Raw genomic sequence first — 6,000 nt, 5'->3', positions numbered from 1 at the left:
GCATTGGGGAGGCTGAGACAAGGAGGATCGTGGTTTGCAGACAGCCTCAGCTACTTAGTGAGGCCCTTTGCAACTCAGTGAGATCCTGTTTCAAAATAAGAAATAAAAAATAGGGCTAGGGGTGTAAGGTCTAAAAAATAAAAATAAAAGAGGACAACAGGCAGCAAGGAAAACAAGCTGCTCTCAAGGGTAACGGGTCCTGCAAGGCTTAACCCATTCATCAAGGCCAGCACTAATACTATCACATGGGTGGTCGTGACCCAGTCATTTCCCACCAAGCCCGTTGTGGTGGCCCACACCTGTAATCCCAGCACTGGGGAGGCTGAGACGGGAGGATCACAAGTTCAGGGCCAGCCTCAGCAACTTAGTGAAACTCTGTTTTAAAATAAAAAGTGTTGGGAGTGTAGCTCAGAGGTAGAATGCCCCTGGGTGCCCTTCAGTACCAACCCCTACACAAAACGTTCACTTACCTTTCAATCCCATCCGGAGCATGGGCCTCTGGGTCGTGAACTCTCTAAACGGCAGCACCCTCCGTCCCACCTTCCATACTCCTGCTCTGCGGAGATGTGCCTTGAATGCTACTCCATTCATTCCACCAGTAAATACCTACTGAGCACCTGCTATGTGCTGGGCATAATGCCAGAGCCTGAGAAAACGATGGCGACCGGGACAAATATGACTCCTGTCCCAGCCTAAAAGTCTAGTGGGAGCAGCAGACACTGAGAACACACTTGTCTCCTTTATGAAACCTTTTCTGGGCTTTTCACCAGAATAGGATTAGCCTTCCGTCCATCTTCTCAGTGCTCGTCTCCCTGCCCTCGGCACTCCTCCCTATTTCCCAACAGCACTATCATGTGACAGTGATTTATAATCATTTCTTACTACCTTACTCTTGGCTCAGATGCCTTTTTTTTTTGGGGGGGGGAGGCTTTAAGATAAAGGAACTGACACTCTCCCATTCAGATTCCTTCAGAAATAACTGTGTGCCCTTGCTCTGGCCCTGGGCAACTGCCGAGGAGGAGATGGAGCCTAGCGAGGTCTAACCTCTGCCTCCCCTCAGAATCCCAGGCTCTTCCCTGATAGGCCTCCCGGCACCTCCCTCTCCCTATGCCCCTGCGGGCCAAAGGCTCCCCTCACCATTATTCTCCCTCTCTCTTCTACGGTCCCAGAAGCCCTGGCTAGGCCTCTTTCCAGTCCTCAGTCCCAGACCTTTAGCCCTGTACTTTTTCTGTTCTCAGTCTTAGGACTGCTGGCTGGGCTCGTTTTGCATCCAGAAGGTCTAAAATGGATTATTTGTAATGGTTAACTTTATGTGTCAACCTGGCTAGGCCATATGGTTGATCAAACATTATTTTAGAAGGTATATTTTTAAGATAAGATTGACATCTAAACCAATACCAGGAGTAAAGCAGATTACCCTCCATAATGTGGGTGGGCTTCATCCAGTGAACCAAAAGCATTAACAGAAAACAGACTGACCTCTCCTGTGAAAGGAGTTCTGCCAGCAGACTGCCTTTGAACCTCAACGTCACCTCTTCCCTGGGTCTTTGCATTGCCAGCCCACACAGCATGTGTCAATCCTTAAAATACACTTTTCTGTCTGCTCCCCTCCGTCTGTAGACACATATGTATACACTGCCGTGGACAGAATACTTGTGTTCCCCATACATTTCCTATGCTGAATTCCACTGTGACTGCATTTGGAGATAAGACCCCCACTAACTGTTCCTACTAGCATTATCAAGCATTTTCCCACCTCTGAACTTTTATGCAATAACAACAATAGGATCTTATTACTGACTCTTCTCTCTCAAATGTTAGCTATATTTCAAAACTGAGCTGCAAGCTGGGTGCTATATAGTACATGCCTGTAATCCCAGCTATTCGCAACGCTGAGGCAGAAGGATGGCAAGTTTGAGGCCAGTCTGGGCAACTTAATAAGAACTTGCCTCAAAAAATAAAAAGGGGAGAAAATGGTGGAATTAGAGGCAAGGTGGCAGCATGGTGCCCGCCGCCGCAAGAAAAGTGATTTTTAGAAGAACATCCCAGAAGAGATCAGAAAGTAGACTGCTCCTGCTGCACATGCTCAGGAATTCTTGATACTCTGTAAGAAAAATGTTCAGGGCGCATCGAAGGGAGCCCAGCATGGCCGGCCGGGCTCCCCTTGCGGCGCGTCCTGGGGCCCTCGGCTTTCCTGGCTGCCAAGCTCCTCTACAATGTGCTAGGGGCCATGGTGCGCTCGGAGCAGCAGATCCTGCTCTCCGTGGTGAAGCTGTGGGCCTCCGCTCTCAGTAGGGAGATAAAATCCATTGCTGCTAAGTACTCAGGCTCCCAGCTTCTGCAAAAGACACGTACTGTTTTCTTTTATTTAAAAATATTGAAGAAAAAATGGGAACCTCTGTAGACATCCTGCTCACGATGTCGGGACCCACTGGGGCCTGCTCCACAGCGAGGCCAGGGAATGGAGCCTGCTCCGCAGCAAAGGGCCCGTGGGTCCTGCAACCGCAGTCAGGAAGCACCTGAAGCTGCTGCTGCTTCACCTCACCTCTCAGCAGATTCCCAGATCCAAGTGGCTTCTATTAAAAAAATTGGTGAGTGGTTCATCCAACCAAATTTACTCGCCTTCTGGCTTCCAGGATTACAGTAAATGGGAATCAGTGCTGAAAATAAAAGGAGGACTTCTAAGGCAGAAAGAAATTGTAAGTGATTGGATGTGGAGAAGTAGAAACTCGACTACATTGTTGGTGGGATTGCAAATTAGTGCAACCACTTTGGAAAACAGTATGGAGGATCCTCAGAAGAATGGAAATGAACTACCATATGATCCAGCAGTACCACTTCTGGGTATCTACCCAAAAGAATGAAAACCAAGCTACCAAACGAATGCATGAATATCTATATTCATAGCTGCACAATTCACCATTACAACACTATAGAACCAGCCAAGATGTCCATCAACAGATGAGTGGATTACAAAACTATGGGATAAATACACAATAGAATTTTACTCAGCCATAAAGTAGAACAAAATTTAAATGTCATTTATAGGGAAATGTATGGAACTGGAAAACATTATGCTAAGTGAGATTAGTTGGTCACAAAAGGAAAGAAATCGGATGCTCTTCCTATTACACGGAAGCAAGGGAGAAAATAGGTCATCGGAGAGACTCTAGATGAAGAAGGAGAAACTATAGATGAGCAAATAAGGCGACCTAACTGAGGGGGGGGGGGAATTCCCTAATGTACATGGTGTACATTAACAGGCATATCGAAGCTAATCACTAAGCCAAACTTGGAAGGAGGGCAGAGGGAGGGAGTAGGGTGGGAGGTGGGGAAGGGCTAAATGAGTGATGTGTGCATGTGTGCCTCTACCATTCATACTACATTAAGATGTATGACTACAATACACCAATAAAAATTTTAAAAAATACAGCTGAGGAGGTTAAAAAAAAAGTTAGGGATAGAGTTCAGGAGTAGAACACCTCTGGGATTCAGTCCTCAGTCCTCCAAGTCACCTCTGTGAAGTTGTCCCTAAACATATCAGTTAATTTCTACAGTTTGGTTTGTTTGTTCTGTGGTACTGGGCATTCTACCTCCGAGCTATACCCCAGCCCTGTTTTTTATTCTTTATTTTGAAACAGGGTCTCACTAAGTTGCAGAGGACTTCACTAAGTAGAGGAGGCTGTCTGTGAACGGAGATTCTTCTGTCTCAGCCTCCCAAATGCTGGGATTACAAGCGTGCACCACCACACCCAGCTTTTTCTTTATTTTGAAACAGGGTCTCACTGAGTTGCAAAGGGCCTCACTAAGTAGCTGAGGCTGTCTGTGAACCATGATCCTTCTGTCTCAGCCTCCCAAATGCTGTGATCACAAGCGTGCGCCACTATGCCTGGCTAGTTTTATTATGTAAGTATTTACTGATTGCAAGATGAGATGAATGAGAAAATTGCTTCATATATTGTTGCTAATTTATGTTAACAATGAGTCTAAAGAGATGAAACAAATGAATCAATGAAAACCCTATTTTTGTGTGTGTGGTACTGGGTATGGAACCCAGGGACCTTTTACCTCCCAGCTACACTCCAGACCTATTTTATTTTTTATTTGGAACCAGGGTCTCACTAAGTTGCCAAGAGCATCACTAAATTGCTAAGGCTGGTTCCAATCTGGGATCCTCTTGTCTCAGCCTCCCGAGTGCTGGGATTACAAATGTGTGCCACTGTGCCCAGTTCAAACTCAAAAATTAACTTAAATGTTTTTCTTCAAAAACTTCCTATATCTCATATATCTCATACTTAAAATGACTTAAATGTAAACAAATAATTACTATTTTTTGTCACCAAGATACATGTCTAACTGGGCATGTAAAATGCCCCGGGTTTATGTATGCGCGCTCTCTCTCTCTCTCTCTCTCTCTCTCACACACACACACACACACACACACACACACACACACACACACATTTTCATTCATGACCCTTGCTATCTCTAAATATATATTTGACCTTTGGTTTTATTTTATTATTATTATTATTATTATTATTATTATTTTGGTGGTACTGGGGTTCCTGGAAGCCCTTCTACCTCCGGGCTCCACTCCCAGACCTATTTTTACATTTTTATTTGGAAACAGGGTCTCCTAAGCCAGCATGTGCGGCTGGCTTCGAACCTGCGCGATCCTCCTGTCTCTGCCTCCCAAGCACAGAGATTACAAGCGTGCGCCACCATGCCCAGCGACCTTTGATTTTATTTTTGAGATAGGGATCAGACTATGTTGCCCAAGCTGGCCTGAAACTCCTGGGCTCAATAGATTCTCTCATCACAGCCGGGCATGGTGGTGCACGCTTGCAATCCCAGCATTCGGGAGGCTGAGACAGGAGGATTGCGGTTTGTAGACAGCCTCAGCTACTACTTAGTGAGGCCCTTTGCAACTCAGCGAGACCCTGTTTCAAAATAAAAGAATAAAAAATAGGGCTGGGGGTGTAGCTCAGAGGTAGAATGCCCCTGGGTTCAATCCCCAGTACCGCAAAAAAAAAAAAAAAAAAAAAAAAAGATTCTCTCATCTCAGCCTCCAAGTAAGTGGAACTACCAGTGTGAGTTACCATAATAGATGTTTTACTTTGGAAGTTGGTGGCCTTGAAGGAGAAATATCATTCTGTTATTCACTGCCTAAGTACCCTTCTTCAACATGAGCATGATTGCTGGGTGTGGTAGTGCACGCTTGTAATTACAAGCATTTGGGAGGCTGAGAAAGGAAGACCTTGGTTCCTGCACAGCCTTGGCTACTTAGTGAGGCCGTTTGCAACTCAGTGAGACCGTTTCAAAATAAAGAATAAAAAAATCGGGCTAGGGGTGTCACTCGGAGGTAGAATGCCCCTGGTTTCCATCCTCAGTACTGCGAAACAAAAACAAAAACAAAAGCAAACCCAAAACAAAACATGAGCATGATTAAGTGGGATTGCTCTATTCTAAGGTATACACTTTTAAAAGATGTCATTAATATGTCCCTTATTTAGTTATTTTTGTGATACTGGGGATTAAACTCGGGGCATTTCACCTCTGAGCTACAACCCCAGACCTTTAAATATATATATATATAGATAGATAGATAGATAGATAGATAGATAGATAGTTTGAGCTAGGGGTCTTGCTAAATTACCCCTGGCTGGCCTGAATGTGTGATCCTCCTGTCTGCCTTCCAAGTACTGGGATTATAGTGCCTGTCTAATTTGTCCCTGGCCTAAAAGAAATACTGAAGGAACTTTATATGTAAATAAAGTAGCCAGGTGCACACTTGTAATCCCAGTACTTGGGAGACTGAGACAGAAGGATCACAGGTTCGCAGCCAGCCTCAGCTACTTCTTGAGGCCCTTCATAACTTAGTGACTCTGTTTTAAAATACGGTTGGGGGTGTAGCTCAGAGGTAGAAAGCCTCTGGGTTCAATCCTTACTACCAACAAAATATAAAAATAAAAATAAAGTTCCTGCTGTCCTTAGCTG

This window comes from Muscardinus avellanarius, assembly GCF_963383645.1.
Source record: "Muscardinus avellanarius genome assembly, chromosome: 13".
In the NCBI taxonomy this organism is placed as follows: Eukaryota; Metazoa; Chordata; class Mammalia; order Rodentia; family Gliridae; genus Muscardinus; species Muscardinus avellanarius.
Note: the sequence above shows the minus strand (reverse complement) of the source record.